This window comes from Anomalospiza imberbis, chromosome 2, assembly GCF_031753505.1.
Source record: "Anomalospiza imberbis isolate Cuckoo-Finch-1a 21T00152 chromosome 2, ASM3175350v1, whole genome shotgun sequence".
In the NCBI taxonomy this organism is placed as follows: domain Eukaryota; kingdom Metazoa; phylum Chordata; class Aves; order Passeriformes; family Viduidae; genus Anomalospiza; species Anomalospiza imberbis.
In genome coordinates, this window is record NC_089682.1 from 61,572,398 (window position 1) to 61,589,862 (window position 17,465).

Consider the following 17,465-nt stretch of genomic DNA (forward strand, 5'->3'; position numbering starts at 1 on the left):
TCCATGTGAGTTTTTGCATTACCTTCTGCAATTTCACTAAGACAGGATTAAAGAATGATGATCTCCCATGCAGTCAGCCAGTCAGATGATGTCATGAAGCACCACACTTGTGAAACCATAAGCATCCTATAATAAGTGTTATGCACCAGCTGTTTGCTGCCTGTGGTCCTGCAGCCTGCAGGGGGACCACAGTAAAAGAGGAACAATTTATTCAACAGACAGGAGGATCTAAAATCCCACTGCAGTTATTTTGCAAACTTCATGGCCTACAATTTAATCTCCTGGTTGCTGCTCAGAGAGATGTTCTGCATCCCAGGAGGTAGGAAATCAGGACAACTTCAAGTACATGACCTTGCTGGAAGCTCTGGTTATGCATTTGGTGTCATGAAGGACGTGCAGGGTAGATTGCTCTGGTTTTACCAATATCTGAAGTGAGGAGAAGTGGAAGAAATAATCTCTTTTATGACAGAAATTAGAAGCTTTTCTAAAGTTTCTCTAATATGTATTGCAAACTCCATGCTCTGGTTGAACCAGGTTTAAGCTGTTCTTTAGAGAAAAAAATTTGAATGGCAACAGACACACACACACACACACAAAAAAAAAATCTATCTATCTATCTATCTATCTATCTATCTATCTATCACTCCAGGCCATCTATCCAATCTGTTGTCCAGACAGGCCTATGTACCAGCCTATCAGCTCAACTTGGAAGAGTCACAAGTATCTTACCAAATTTTTATTTCTACTAACAAGAGCTGTGAACAACTGTAAAAATGACCGCACAAAGGCTCCCTTCCTTCACCTTTCTGTAGCTTAAGATACCTCCAAGTAGCATCAAAGTCAAACACTGCTTCTATAAGCAGTGGAGAAAAAAGGCTATGATGGAGTTTGGAGACAGAGACATTCATAAAAATGAGTGATAAATCACCACAAACACCACACTGACACGACACAGTAAGAGGAAAAGGCAATGAAGATCTGCAAAAGGTCAAGATGGAAAGAATGGTTTGAAGGTCAATGAACTTACACCAGCTGTTAAGCAAGACCTATGAAACACACTTTCAAGCATGGCATAGGAACCATTCTTATGTAGTAATTGCACAAAATGTATTTTCTCAACCAAGAAGGAAAATAAAGTGAATGACAAGGAAAGTGCAAGGTGCTGTGGTGCTCTTCTGTCTGCTGCTTCCGGCTTAGTTCAACCAGACCTTTACTTTCTTTTGGGTGCCCACTCTCAGACAGAAAAGGATGCTGGCAAAGATTTGATAATAGAAAAATGGAAAGAGGGGAGAAGACCACGTGGGGAAGAAAAGAGAAAGAAGAAACATGAAGACCATTGAAAACTGTTCCTGCAACATTACTGAGGGGGAAGAGGAACAAAGTGGAGCCAACAGACTAGGACAGGATGATTGACAGTATTGCCATAAAGCATTTATTCTTAACACACTGAAAATTTAGCTTAACACTGAAACACACAACACTGAAAATCTTCTTCCTTCAGTGTCTCTTTTTTCTTAGAAAAGTGGGCATACTTTTATTTCGTATATCCTTACTCTTAACCTAGTAAAGTGATAGAAAAACTTCTAAAAGGAAATACATTAATCAAGTTTCCAGAACCCTTGCAGTAGATACACCCATAATAATTCAGTAGCATGAACTGATCTTACCATTGAGACAGTAACCAGTACAACATAGCACACGTTGGTCAGAACAAACGAGGTTCAAAGAAGAACATGACTATCTCAGACCATTGGAGATATTGTTGTAGTCCTACTTGAAAAAGTGGGGAGTAGGTTGTGAGGCCTTTTCCTAATTTGTGCTTATGGTATGTCCTGTTTTCCATGTCATCTTCTGAGAGCACCATTTCTTTCTCTTCCTCACTCAGTTCAGCAAGAACTCCTTTTTTCCTCCTTCAACCCATCTGTTCTCCTCAGGCTGCTTTAACACTGACAGCACGAGGGCCTAGCAAGCCCAAAATTAACAAACCCCACATTGATTTTAGTGTTTCAGAGGAACAACCTGCTTGATGGCACACATCCAAGCCAATGTTGATATGGATATGGCTTTGTGAGAGCAGTGTGGGAGAAGGAATAAGAGACTTGCTCTTATAACTGCCTACCATAAGAGGACTGTAGTTTCCATGACCACAGGACAGCTTTGTACTAAGGGGCCCAATTTTTATCACCTACACACCCACATGACTGTGCAAGTATTATCAGTGCAGTAACAAATGGTTGCTATGCCATGGACAAGTCTCAACAGCTAAGTCATCCTGGAAGATAATGAAAGGTAGAGATTTAATTGCATTTTTTTCAAATATATGAATAAGACTACTAAAAAAATCAGGAAGAAATAAACATAATTAGAAAACTTCTTTTCATCATTAGTGCAATCTGTAACTAGCCACAGAAGCCCTTGCTCAGTTGAGCAAGTATAATAGCATCAGTTTTGGGGTCCTAGGAAACTTACTGATTCACTTTTGGCAGACACAGGCATGGGCACAGGCATACAATACGGGCTTAAATGGCACATGGTGTATATATATATATATATATTAAGGAATAACTCCTTTGTCTGTGAAATTGATAGCCAGTTGTACACAGCCCTATACAAAACTTCTTTGCAGAAACTGCCTTTCCTTCTTATGCACCATCAGAAACATTGGTCAACCATGGCCAAGTTACAAGGATGATACAGAGAGCTGCGGAGACAGGACTTTGTATAACTAATTCTTTTGGGTTTGGTCTTGTCCTTTAATTTACCTGAGAATCCTTCCCTGGAAAAGCAAAATACATAGCTACTACAGAAGCTACAGCTATATCAGTGCAGAGCACAGACCAACAGAAATGCTGCTGCCAAGCACTTGAAATTGAAACTGCACAGGATGGGGGAAGGCCGTTTGTTTTTAAACAAAACACCCTATACAGATGCTGGAGTAGCTCCAACCAGGTCCCTGGGACTGAATATCAGCTTGCAGTTGGAGCGCTCCAAAAATATTTTCACGTATTTATTCTCAGGTGCTCCAAGAGTAGTCCACAAAGAATGGTGAAGAACAAAAGCCAGGAGATTTGCTTGAAAAACATTAGTGTAGGCATCTGTATTTAGACTAAAAATGCCTGTGAAGTAATTTCCTACCAGAGAGGGAAGAACTCAAAGGTACACAGTTTCCTATAGACACAGTCCTGAGGACCACTACTGAACCTCCTAACTTTGCTCTAACAAGTTGCAATTTGACCTGCTTATATTGTCAATTGTTTTCAATTCCAGTCTTTGTAGCTCCTATATTTCTCCTGTTCCCCAGGCTCATTTTGACGTCTGTGGCTGTATCTGTCTGAACTAGAATGGAGTGCTCAGCCTGCAGATCTGTAGACAGATTAAGATGAGGTAAAAACACTATGCCAAATTTCTCCATTTCACTCAGGTACTTTAACTACTGGGAGGGCTAGAAACTATCTTCTTGAAGGGCCTCTCAGCTGTAACAGAAAGCTGAGAAGTGTTTTCTCACATTTTGCAGAGGAGCAGGATACTACACTCCAGAACAAACTGCCAGAAACACTTGAAGCTGATGAAGTTGGTGTGGGGCTCTTAATTGGTTTAATGCTAAATGGATGAGAACTGCTCACTAGACTGCAGCTAGGAGGTACTTTCAAGAAACCTGTATCTTTCATGAAGGGCTCAGTAACTAAATGGGAACACTCCCAAAGCAGAAGTCCTGGTGTCGTTTCAATGGGAGAGTTCAAGTCTCCTGCAGCCAGACTGCTCTGAGACCTGAACCACTGCAAGGCAACCAGAGAAGGTCTTTGGAGTATGTGTCAGATACTTAAGCCAGATGCAAGATGCAAGCCAAAGTGTAAACATAACCATAATGTGTCTCAAGGCAAAGTCAAACACGTCAGTTTGTCACCAAAATGTTTGCTTTGCCTTGGAAAGGAGTGCTCACGCAGTCCCACGTACCACTAAGTAGTGACTCGGGAAGCTGCTCCCACAGCTTCTGCTGTCATACTTCCTTTTCCACTGCCTGGCAGGAACAAGCAAAATTTCTACCTCCAGCTCAGGGCTGGCAAATCCTGTGGTACAGCACAGCTCAGCACTTGAGCTCAGTTAGGTGGCTGAGCCTGTCTCATGTTAAATGGATGCTGAGGATGCTAAGCCTGAACCATAGCCACAGTCCTGCACGATCACAAACATTCTTCACATCTCTTTACATCAGTCTCATCTTTCATTTTGTTTTTCCCTACTTTATATTTCTTGTGTGTTTGGAATCTCACCACATGGTTTCCTTCTCAGTATTCCAGTAAGCTCTCCTCTAGAGTTTACTTTTCAGGCCTCCTTCCCAAAGCTTGTATTCAAAGAGTAACATATTTCATGCAGTCCTTTGCCCTGCATTACCAAGTAAAGGATTTAAAAGGAATGTTAAATGAAAGAAGCTTTCCAATCAAGAAAGCTGAGCAGATATTCATAAAAAAAAATAAAATGTAGCCTTAGAGCCAGAGAGCATTAAATCCAACAAGATTTGATCTCCAGGCAACTCAAGCTTGTTCTTCTTGCAATTTTCTGCTAACACTTCAAGTGACCCCTTGGGAAAAATAAAGCTTGCCTGGCTCTGTATAGTTATAATGCCCTGACTGTACAACTGAACATAATTTTTGTTTAAATTGGTTTATAGCTGATCACAGCTTAACTTTAAAATACAAGATTGCTTAAATACTAGGAACAGTCTGGAGCCCTACATACGCCAGCATTTGTGCAACAGCATTTTCCCTGCAGCCACCAGCAAGTCTTTTTGTGCAGGGAAGATGACAGATAACCAAATAATCACTTAATGCAACATAGCCCAAAAGTTTACCACCTAAAGTATAGCTTAGCCCAGGGGGCTGCAATTCCCTGTCAAGAGCAACAGGAAGATGTTTGATCACAGGAAATTCTTGGGTTCACACATGTCAGTGAAGCTAATATGATGCTGTCCCATGGCTATTAAAGCCCTGTCTCAAAACTTGAGCAGGCTGAGGATTCGTAGACACCATGCTTATGTGCTCAGCCATAGCAGGTTTTTACACTAGCAGAACATGTTTTACTGTGTATCAGAGAGCCAGTAGGAAAGTTAATGAATGCATTCCATTGCTGATTTTCCCATTGTTTGCTGCTTTCCTGGAATCATCTTCTGCCCATTTTCTGTTTAGTGTGATACATACAGCATCTGATGCTGTCACATGATTTCACCCTTGAAAATCATAGGCTTCCTGTCTCCAAGCTCCTATTAACCCTGATGATAAGTCATTTGCTACAGCAATGTAGTTTTGCATTAGTTTCAGTTGAAATAGTGCTTAAAATTATATGCAGATTATGAGAACTGAACAAGTCAAAGGATATTTCTAGATGCAACTCCACCTGTTCCGTTTGGCAACACAGTGGCCCACATTTTTAAAGACAGTCAGAGAAAAGCAGGCTCTCCTAAGAATCAGTAAGTCTCATCTGAACCTGCACTTTGCAAAATAGATATAAATATGCAACACCTACCAAATTACTACACATAATGAGGCTTTTGCTGCTCTGTTCCTGGGAAGATGAGATGTTCTTATCACACTCAACTGATTCAACTATTCATCGATCTCTGAGTACAAAATAACATTCTTTAAAAATGTGCAATGAAACGTTTGGAGCAGAAGGCAATCAGTAAACTTACTGAAGAGTACAGGGATGATGCAGGATTTTAGAAATGCTATTTTTTTCTATTCTATTTCATTTTAGGGTAAATTAGAATAACAGGGAGTGGAGGAGGGGGGCGGGGGGGAACAGAAGAGAAAAGAATGAAAACCTGGATTGACTAAAGCATGCAAGCCACAAAATAAATTTCTTTCAGTTTCTAAAATGGCTTCTTTGTTTCAAATGCCTTTGTCACAAAAAAATCAGCTTGTTGTGATCTGACTGTTGAGTTGACTGAATTGGGACAAAGGTGTTGTTCTTCCCTCTCCCCCACCGCCCCCATTCTGACAAACACTTTCGCTATCCTCTTTTAGCTGTTTTAAAGGAAATTATAAGAAAAGCAGAAACGGTGAGGACAAAGGGCAACATCAAAGACATCAATCCTGGAATAAACTCGGAGCAAGTGTAACTTCAATACACAATGACCATGTGGGGGGATGAAGGGGAGGCGGGGAAGAAGAAAGTGCCATGGAAAAAAGAAGTCATCATTATCATGTGTACACGTTGGTGCAGCTGAGGTGCAGAGAGCCCAGGGCAGGTGCAGAGGGGCAAGCCAGGCCAGCGGCCCCGCGCAGGGCGGGCTGCGGGGCAGGGCAGGGCGCGCAGCCACTGCGGAGCCGCAGAGCCGTGCGCCTGGCGGCCGCCCAGTGCCGGCCCCCTCCCGTACAGTTATAAAGGATGGGGCCGTTAGAAAAAATAAAAATTAAATCAAAAATTTTAAAAATCAACTACAAATACCCCAAATGCGCAAACCACTCAGCGCCTCCAAATTTCCTTACGCCGCATGGTCTTTCCGTAAAGCGTCCCGCATTCGGAGGGGCAAAACTTCTCTCCCACCGCCGGGCGGTGATCGGGGGAGGGAAGCGGTGCAAGGGAGATGCGATGCGATGCCCGGAGCCGCCTCCCGTCGCTAAGCGACCCGCGGGGCCGCCGCGGGGCCCGCCGCCGCCGCGCACTCACCGCTCCGCGCCGCTCCATCCCCGCGGCGCAGCGCAGCCGCCGTCCCGAGCCGTCCTTCCTCGCCGGGAGGGACACGGAGCTGCCGCCGCCGACGCGATCTGGGTCACCCGGCGCGGCGCCTGGCGAAGGTGAGGAGGAGGAGGAGGCGGAGGAAGGCGGGCGGCGGTGCCGCCTACCGGCGAGCGCGGGGGGAGGCTGCGGCGGGGCCCGAACCCGCCCCGCAGGGAGGGGAAGGGGCCGGGGACCGACGGGAGCCAACGCGGGCGTGGGCGCTCCCTGCGCGCCGCCCGCCGTCGGTCCCCGGCCGCCAGCGCAGGATGCACCTCTTATCCCTGGACTTCGAGACCTTCCCCCCACCTCGTTCTCCCCGCGCTTGCCAAGGAAAGGCGATACCTGTCTGCGCTCAGGGAGTCCAGCCACAGTGGTACGGTTAAGGTCCTACGGGAAAGCGGGGAACATCTCCAAGGTGTTAAGGTCCCGGCTAGAGCTGGGGTAGTACTCAGCGAGCCAGTATCCTTCCTCCATATCCCATACCACCGACCTGTCAAGCAGTGTCCTTTCTCCCTCAGCAGTATATCCTGAAGGCTTTTGATCTTCAAAGTTTCAAGTCATCTAATTGGGATCATAGGCATGTCATACTATTTATATGGCTCTTCCCTCTGGAAGAATAACAACTGTTGTCTGCAGCATCCGCAGAATCATTTAAAGTTGCCCAGTGCAGTATCTATGCCAGTAGGCAAGTAGTCTGTGTTTTATTTATCCTTACTGCTGCATGCATCTGTCCAGATGTTCCTTTGAAGCTGTAAGCAGTCTGTCAGGCCACACTGACATCCCAATATTAGCCAACAGTCTCATGTTTCAGAAGTCCTTTGAAAATGCTAATTAACCTATTTTTCTAAGTGTTCTCTATGCCTAATTTGAAAATAGCTTTCAGCATGCCTGTTTCAGGGACATGGTTTAATTTCTTCTGAATCTCCCTTTTCAGTAATTTTGATCCCATAATCAACTGTCACATTCAAGAAGTATGGTGAAAACACTCGGGCTGTTGTGTTAAACATTTAACAACTAGGAAACATTGGTCATGTCTTAAGGCAAAGTGGACTGGTATTTAATTCTCCTCCTAGCTAGAGCTATGCATTCTGTCTTCCACCTGCCATCAGCATGCCTGGTGCACCTGACTGGCAGGGGCTGTGTCCGGCAGAGCTGACTGAGTGGCAGGGAGGGAGGAGGTCCCAGCAGCCTTCACCTCAGCGTGTGGTCCATCAGCAAATGAGGTCCGATGCTCAATGCAACAACTCAACAGTCAGTATCAGACTACAGCTTTACCACCTCATCTCTTACTTGCATCATGCTTTGCACATTGAAGTAACCTTTCAAGCTTAATTCCATGCATCAATGCAACTAGAAGAGTAGTTCTTTCTCCTGTCTACTGCATGAGGGCAGTTTCTAGTTACTGTATCGCAACAATGTCTACCCCCAACACATCGGATCTTTGCTCTTAGATCCTGTGCCTGTCAGAAACTTCTCTTGCACTAGGCCAGCGGATCCACTGCAGGTCTGTAGATGTCTGAACAGAATAAACTCTAAACTGGGGGACTTTTCAGGGGATTCAAGAGCAGAGTTCAGTTATGCTTCTCAAAATAAATCTAGAAACAGAGATTTTTAAGACAATTCATTCATATTATACAAGATGAATCATGAGCATGAAAAGCCAGATCCTTGCTACAGAAGTAGCCTTACTTTCCCAGATGACATCATCTTATTCACAAATATTAAGGAATTCAAAATGTGAGATAGAAAGCCTTATTGACTTGTTCCCTTAATGTTGTGGCAAATTTAGGGGATCAGACCAACATGTTTGGAGTTTCCAGATGGCCTCCTGCCCATGCTCTGGAATCATGCAGTGGGTACTGTAGTCATGCAGTGCCATTTCAGACTTGCCTGGATATTTTTGAGACCCTTGTTGTCAAATTTCAGTTTGATGTACCCATTCACTCAATATGTTGGTATGGAAGCTACTCAGGTTACTATGACTCCTGTGTTCAGAATCGTTGTTTCATGGAAAGTTGAGGCAAACCAGCATATTAAAAAAAGTTCTTCTGTTTGTAAGCAGTTATGCTGTACTTTCCTTTTAACAGCACAATTATTTTTAATTGATGGCAAATGAAAGAAACTGTGCATGACAGCAGAAATATAGCCTGTATTTAGAAGTGGCAGTGAAACCATATTAGAAAAAAATAGATGTAGGACCCCACTAGTTAAGCAATGTCATGCTTTTCCAGCAATAGCTCATACAGCCTGCTGTGCTTAATAAAATAGCAAGGTCACCTGCATGATTAATTTAGCACTGGAAAGAAGGTGACAGAAGCAGCAGAAAAACCAGATAGCAACATACCTTGCTCAGATATTGGTGAAAAATCAAAAGCTCAAGTCCCTTATTATTTTGGATAGACGCTCTTGCTGTTACAGAAATTACTGATAAAGACAAAATTGATAACAAGGACATGTGCTGTGTCCTTGTGAAGAACCTAACTAACACCACCCAGCACTCTTCTCAGACAATGTGCCACCCAAGCATTATTAAATGTACCATAAGAAGTTCTATTTTGTTTTGGCTTTATGATATTTTTTTTCTTTTTAACAAGTAGCATTTTTCATTTTGTGATTATACAGAGCTGGCAGAAATACTTTAGCTACACTTGTATTCTTTGACTTAAAATCGACAAGAGAAAGAAGGTATTTTACCTACCAATCCTAGTACTGCTGGAATAATCTTAAAAGTAGTAGGAAGAAAGGACAAGGAAGGAATAGGAAAACCCTCCTTATTTACATAAGGAATTTTCTTACCTCAGTTTCCGAAATCTGTAGTTTAGATTATCAATCCCTCTAGTTCTCACTCAGCATGAGATAGGCTACTCTCCATAAATTACAAGTTTCTCAGGTTGTTCTCAAATTTCCTCATTTGCCCCTTTTGAGGGAATTCTTGTCTGTTGGCAATTCTTTGTGCCTGGCTTAGGACAAGCATCAAATACAGATTGTTCTGTGATGGTGAATTATGTGGCTCTCACACACTGATATTATAGCAACTAGGGCTTTGTGCACACAAGCTTCAGGATAATTTTTTAGACCAATCTCCTAGTTGTTTTGTTCATTTCCAGTCCCACACTTCACCTTACTTGTATTTCTTTGACTGAAGATGCCATAAAGTTTAAGATGGGAGACACTAACAGAAGCCTGTAGATGATGGCAACATGAGATATGAAATGTGTCAGGCTTACTCATAGAGCCTTTAGAGAGATGACAGCTAAGTGAAGCAGCCAGTATGCTCATTTAATTCACCCATTTCTTGAAGCAAAAAATTTTGCCAGAAAAGACTTTGTCTACATATAAATTAAGAGCATTTAATGTTATAATATTTTAATTTAAATCCTTCTGGTGGATATTTCTACATAGAAAGAATAAAATAAAGTGATGTAGACATGAGTTTCAAATACTATAGACTAGCAATACTTGCCTTCTTCTCTTAATAAAATTGAACAAACTCAAATATGCTGAAACTGTGTCCTAATCATCACCAAGATGTGTACCAACCATATCATGTCTGTGTGAAAAAGAAAGACTTGCATTTATAAGAGAAAAATTTTAAATCAATTTGTAACAAGGAAAAAAAAAGGTGATGTGTTTTTTTTTCCCCAATCTATTATTTTCATTCATCCTCTGCCATTAATTAGATCCATACTCTGAATGCATGTGCTACACTTCATCCAAAGATTATGAAGTGTTTCACCAACAATGATTCATGAGGATTCACAACCCCTGATGATTTGGGTAAATATTTATGTAAATGTCATACAGATCAGCAAACTGACTCACAGACAAGTGGTGTTTGTAAAAGAAAAAATCACAAAGTTTGGATGCATCTTTTTTTTTCTTCTTCTTTTACCTATCCAACTTAAAAGCTTACAGTTCTTGTTTTCCAGATATGTCAAGAGTGCACATAGATCCAGAGAAGTAATGATTACAAGATTACAAAAGCAGCAAATGGGGTGACCCAAGCATCTGACCATGTTTTTGTTTAGAAAATTTTAACTTATGGTAGAATTATGGTAGAATTCTTCTTGTAAAGACAGTAAACGCGTTGCATGAGCAACAGCTAATGAGTTCTCCTGACATGATGACTGAAAAGAGATGAAAGAATGGAGTCCCAGTCCAAGGAATACATTGTAATATTCTCTCCAGTCAGTGGGGGCACCAAGGATCTCACGAAGGAAATGTAACATTTAGTTCTCTTATGTAAAGAGCACTATGTCTTTAAAAATTCACAGATTGTGTCCAAACTGCCAGCACTACATCCTTAAAAATGTATTGATTGCTCAAGTAGACAGACTCAGAGCCTGATACTCCATGATTGTCCTTATGATACATTTATGCCCTGAAGTTATAACTGTGAGAAACGATGTTTTCCAAAGATATGCAGGACAGCAGACTGCCTGCCTAGTGTAGATATCAGGGAGGATCCCTGTGCAAGGTCGCATTGCTTCCTGAATGCCTACCAAATCCTAATTGTTTGTGACAGAACCGAGTTTTCCCAGGTTACTGTAAGATTTTGACTGTATGGCCAGAAGAGTATAATATAGTTCAAATAGCATTTAAAAAAAAATATATTTTCTATTTGTTTAATGTAAAACAGGCACAAAGAGACAGAAGAGAATGTAAAGAACATGCAGACTTTGAAGGGATGACAATTTTCAGTATCCATGTCAGAGAAAACAAATATTTTGTGAGACTCTTTCTAACAACATTGCCTTCAAAGCTAAACTACACTATGTGTTGATGGGCTTGGTGATTTAGAGGGAAATCAGTATTTTGTATGGTTCTTTCAGTATTCCATATTACTTTGCTGACACCCCAGAAAGTGTACTAGACTGGCAAATAATCTCACCTAAACTTTGCCTGAACTGCAGAGAAAGAGTCACAGCAGCAGTGAAAGCAACAATTCCTGTTCAGCAGAAAATTATCATTAAAAGATGATTTAAAGCTTGCATGGCATTGGAAAGATTTAAAGCCCTAAGTCACCAAGATTGTTTATGCCATGGTTTGCTTAGTATTGGTGTATGTGGGACTTTGAAGTCTGAGGAGCATTCACTGAGAGGTTTTATTTGAGCAGAAAAAGCTGGCAGGAGCTTCACTGGGAATTTTTGAATTAACTTAATGGATATTATGCTTTCCAGTAGTTGTGTCTAGGGAATTTACATCTCTTGGGGCCTTCCTTAATGAAATCAAGAAATTATCTGGTTTTTTACATCTGTGTCTACATGTTGCAGGGACCTCTCAAGAGCTGATTCTTTGCACTGGCAGTACATATAATGAAATATCTTCAGACTTGTAGCAGGCACATTATAATTACAGTAATTTCTGTCTTATGCCTGAAAGTTCACAGGAATTTTCTGAAGATTCATCAGAAAAGGATCAAAGATTTTCTGTTTATTGGGGCTTACAGATTGTGCCCCCAGTTCAAGTGCAATATTAATGGTCACCCAGCAGTGTAGGCATTCTTTTGCAGTTGTCTGTCAACAGAAGCTAAAACTGTTCCTCCCTGCCTCTAATAAACAGCCTTGAACTTCATTAGTGCAATCTCATGGCATAGCAGAAGTCCTCAGTTTAGCTAACCCCTGTCCAATCCTAAACATTCACTGACTGGTTTGGTTCTGTAGATGACAAGATCTGTAGCTGTCCCAGTAGAGACTGGAATCTCCCTGCTCAGAAAAAGCTGTGTCATCATGCTAAAGAAGCTTGCTCCACAAGAGCAAGGTTATCATACCTGGTAACAGTGGAAGCGAACCTGCCAATAATCATTGTGCCAGATACAATACAATAATCATGTATTTGTGCCAGAAATGCAACGTTGCCAAATATTACAGTTTTACTGTGAGATTTATGCTATTTAATGTATTTCTTGAAGTTCCAGTACTGAGTCTTGAAATTTCAGGAGAAGTGCAGCTTTTTTATTAAAGGAAAGGGGAAGAAAAGTACTCTAAAATCTTACATTTGTGGAAAAAACTTGAAAAACTTTGGAGATATTAACAGAATGTAGGCTAAAGCTTAGAAACCAGAAAGCATACTGATACTACTTGACATTTTAAATCCCTTGAGAATACAAGCATTTTGATCACTAGCATTTGAAAATCCCACTGATTTTAAGAGGACCCAGACTTCTCATGTCTCTTTCAGTCTTATGCAATTGCTAACAAACTTCTAAAAGTTGTTTTTTTCTGACAGTTTTTCTTTTTTAGAAAGAAATAGAAAATCTAACATTGAATAGCACAAACACAGAACAAAAATGACATGCAGCACAGAGCCAGCCTTGCCTTCATCCTGAAAAATATAAGCCCTTGGCATTGCAGAGGTTTGTTATGGAGACTTTTATTATCTCAAGCAGCAGCAGTTGCACATTTTGAATGTAGGTCAACACATATTTGTCCAAGTTCTGAATTATTACATGAATGCTATCCTAAAACAATTTATCTTGTGTCTCATCCTTTATTACAGTACTTCTCTACAGGAGTAGTCACGGGTGATTTTGAGCTGGATTTAGTGCTAAGAGGTTTCTTCTTATTTCTGTAACAAACTGCTATCCTGAAATATATCCTATTTGTCATGATTCTTAAACTGCAGTTTCTTTTACCAAGAGATTTGATACAGCAAATCCTATCTTCTTGCAATTCCCTTTTAATTGGGTTTGAAATTAATGGAAATCCAGTGTGATAACACTAGGCTACAGCATGGTTTGGTTTGCTTTGCTATAAAAAGGAGTGAGATTATCTTTCCACCTACGGACCAGTAACCTCTTCTTTGTTGAAGGAAATAGAAGTGTTTACTTGTTATCCTATGAAGTTGACTCCCAGGGACCGACAAATGCCTTGATTCTCCCTGGGAATGTGACCAAGATAAAATAGCTAACAGGATAGCAAATAATGTAATTTGTTCCTGAGAAACATCAGTAGGATTTTATTTTTCACCTATGACTAAATGGGAGCATGATATTCTGCTTTAGAAAACATCTTTCCTCTTTATCAATTAAAAAAAGTAGAGCAGAGCCAAGATTTTCTCATATAAGCCTTCTTTTTTCTTAAGAAAACTATTAAGATTTAATATCAAACTAGAATATTTGCTGACATATAAACCAAAATATTAAAGTTATACAAAAGGGATTTTTAAAAAGAAATATTGAGTTTTCTGCTAACGCACTTTAATTCTGAGATTATATTAACATCAAAGGTGAATGCATTTGAATCCCCACTTCTGTGAACTCTTTTGTGGGTTAATCAGTGATAATGTTATTAATGGAGATGTATTTTTACTTGTCAATAAGTGGTATCTGTAGGAGGAGCCTGTACCCATCTTCTCTAGCAGCAGAGGAGAATGCACAGCACTTCTGGGCTCAAATCATTAAGGGCATAACAGTTCTGGTTTGAAATATGCTTGTATTAAAGCCCTAACCAGCCTTTAACTGTTTTCCTTTTAAATGGTGGAAATTTCCTATGTAAAAATGTTGTTTATAGAAGAAAAATCTTGATGTATTATCAGAGAAAATGTTATTGCAATATGCATGGAAAATTCTTGACCACTGCTAATCATACAGAGATACTTTAAAAAACACCCTCACAGTGAGTTTGTTCTCCCCCAGAGAACACACATAGACATGCATGTAGAATGGAGAGTGCACAGAATCTGGAATGTGAACACTTAAGAGAAACAACCTTTGGGCAGGTATTTTCCACTTGTCAGAACAAATTGGTAATGAATTACAAACTCGTATCATTAGCATCATCCTTTCAGCAGATTTCAGGATTGGGTGGTTTCCAGGGCTGAGAGCCTAGGAGAATATTTTAATAGAGACAGCAGCTGTTGATGCGGCCTGGTTGTTCTTTCTCCATTCATTCTGGCTACCAAGAAGAGCAGATGATGCTAAGGCTTAGTGTTCACAAAGGTTAAAAAGCTCTATGCTGTACTCTTACTACGTAGGTAGCAAATATTAATGCTTTACATATAAGAAAACTTAGGTAGAAGATCTGTGCTATCACAACACTTTGCTAGCCACTGTGTGGGTCAAGGACAGAGGGTAACTTAACAGCACAGACTGTGGTGGAGGAAAAGAAGTGGAACCACCCTTCTGACCAAGTAATCTCCCAAATATTACAGGCTGGTGGATATGCCCTGTCAGCCTCACAGCTTAGTGCACTTGTACCTTCTGTACATGGAACAACTGTGTCCTTGGCACAGGGCATGGTATACATTCCAAGGGAAAGAGAAAGGATTTTGTTGTTGTTTCTTGGTTGGTTGGATTTTTTGTTGTTTTCTTCTGGGTAAGCACAGCCATGGGTAGATTCCTCCAGAGTGTGCATCTGGGAAAAACTTGAGGAGCTGGATTCAATCTACAGGTTTACAGGCTCATCAGTCACACCTTACATACCACCTGCCTGGGAATCCCATACATCATTGATGCAGAAAAAGGTTACATACCCACAGGAGGCTGAGGGAGGAAAAATAATCAGAGAGAGAGAGAAAAAAGAGTTAGTCTTTAGGTAGTAAGATGCAGTGAGAAGTAGAATATTTGTCAGGTAAACAAAAGGTAGGCAATCCCAAATTCCAGCATTTTGAATAAAGAAGGGAGAAAGTTTATGTCTAGGGGCATAGTATGCAGCTTGGTTAGGCTATGAAGAAGAAAAATGAAGCAAAAGCTTACACACTGTATCTCTGATTTAAGGGACCACTTTCTCCACAGGGAGTTAGTGAGGTGTGGAGATGCTGCCTTTCAGTGAGGCAGGCCTCTCACTAGTGTGGGTTCACTCCACAGCCTTAGGGTGGTTGCTGGCCAGGTCAAGAGTGGTGCACAGGAATACTTACGTACAACCATGGGCTCGGTCTTCCCATGGCCTTGTCTGGATTGGCATGGTTTTATCTTCCTCTGTCTTTAGTGCTGCAGCGTGCCAAAGATAACGTGATCTGTGCTGGCTGTGATGATGGCTTGTCCAGGGGATGGTCTCTTCTGGTGAGCGCATGAGCCTGAGAGAAGCTGTGATGCTGTCTTTAATCCATCCTGGCCTAGTGGAAGCTGTCTTTAACTTGCCCTGTGGATGTGGCTTCCCCCATCTGGTTTTGGATCCCCTGTGCTGGAGGAGGCTCCAGTGAAGGAATGAATATAGGTGTGGGGCTGAGGGATGGCATCCCACTGCATGTAGGCCTAAAGCATTGCACTTGTGAGGACTCAGAGGGAGACTCTGGATGGAGAGGAGGATGGCAAAGATCTGGCTCTACTTGCAGAAAATGTGGCACAGGGAAGACCTGCTGGCAAGTGGAGCTGGGAAGCATGGAGTAAGCAGGACCAGGAGGTGGCACAGTGACAGTAAGTGTGTGTCCATGGAAGGTGGTTGTAGGGGGCCACACAGACTGCCCTGGATCCATCCAACATGGACGTACCTCTCCCAGGACACAGCTGTGTGCCGCAAGAGAGCCCTGGCCTGGTCACTGGGAAATCCTGGCACATAGAATTAGCTGCTGCCAAAGAATCAGAGAGCTGGTCAGGTTGGAAAAGACCTTTGGAGATCATGAATCCAACATTTGACCCAACACCACCCTGTCAAATAGGCCGACGCATTAAGTGCCACAACCAGTCTTTTCCTAAACATCTGCAGGGACAGTGACTCTACCACCTCCCTGGGCAGTCTATTCCAAAGTCTAATCACTCTTTCCATGAAGAATTGCCTCCTAATGTCCAACCTGAACCTCCTGCAGCTTAAGACTATGTCCTGTTGTCCTGTCACTTGTTATCTGGGAGAAGAGGCTGGCACCACCTGGCTGCGCCCTCCTTTCAGGCAGCTGTAGAGAGTGATGAGGTCCCCCCGAGCCTCCTTTTCTCCAGGCTGAACACCCCCAGCTCCCTCAGCTGCTCCTCACAGGACTTGTGCTCCAGACCTTTCCCCAGCTCCGCTGCCCTTCTCTGGACACGCTCCAGCCCCTCAATGTCTTTCTTGCAGTGAGGGGCCCAGAACTGCACACAGGATTGGAGCTGTGGCCTCACCAGTGCTGAGTACAGGGGGACGGTCACTGCCCTGCTCCTGCTGGCCACACCAGTGCTGATCCAGGCCAGGATGCCATCGGCCTTCTTGGCCACCTGGGCACACCCTGGTTCAGCTGCTGTTGACCAGCACCCCCAGGTCCTTCCCAGTCACTCTTCCCCTAGCCTGTGGCGCTGCCGAGAATTGCTGTGACCCAAGAGCAGGACCTGGCACTTAGCTTTGCTGAACCTCAAAACTTGGCTTCCCTGACCTGTAATAAAGCGACAGACGTTCGCAGTCGCCAAATTCCCCCCGAGCCTCCCCGCTCCGCGGGCAGCGGGGCGGTGCCATGACGGCGCGGCGGGGGCGGTGCCGGTGCCGTGCCCGCCCCGACATGGCCGCTTCCTGCAGGTAACACGCCCGCGGGGCCGGGGCTGCAGCGCCCGGGCCTCGCCCGGCTCCGGCTGGGGACCGGGAGCCGCGGGGGTGGCGGGAGCGCTAAGCGGCCTCTGCCGCTGGTTCTGCTCCCCTCCCGTCCCCGCCGTGCCGCCCTGTGCGGGGAGCAGAGCCCGCGGCGGCCTGGCCGCGGTTCCTGCTCTGTCTCCGTCTATGTCAGGACGAGGTGGAGTAAGGGGGGCAAGGCCAAGTCAGTCTCTACGTCTGCCTCAAAGCTTTTATGGCCTCCCCCGTGTGTACTCAGGGCAGAGCAGAAGGGACTCTGCTGTGGGCGTGGTGAGGCCCTGG

At 43.1% G+C, this 17,465-nt stretch overlaps 2 protein-coding genes across 5 annotated transcripts in view; one reads left to right on the forward strand and one right to left on the reverse strand.

Annotated features, from left to right (window-relative positions):
• The window catches only part of ELMOD1 (ELMO domain containing 1), a 43,156-nt gene extending 36,280 nt beyond the window's left edge, over positions 1-6,876 (reverse strand). Inside the window, exon 1 of one of the 3 annotated variants that reach the window (XM_068181375.1) lies at positions 6,664-6,876. The gene's annotated coding sequence lies outside the window, so the exon portion shown is untranslated. Of the gene's footprint in view, positions 1-6,482; positions 6,537-6,663 lie in introns of those variants that run through there. The other 2 variants (XM_068181377.1, XM_068181376.1) reach the window with 2 other exon arrangements.
• Positions 1-17,465, forward strand: part of ALKBH8 (alkB homolog 8, tRNA methyltransferase) — a 262,866-nt gene that overhangs the window by 200,686 nt on the left and 44,715 nt on the right. The window lies entirely within an intron of this gene.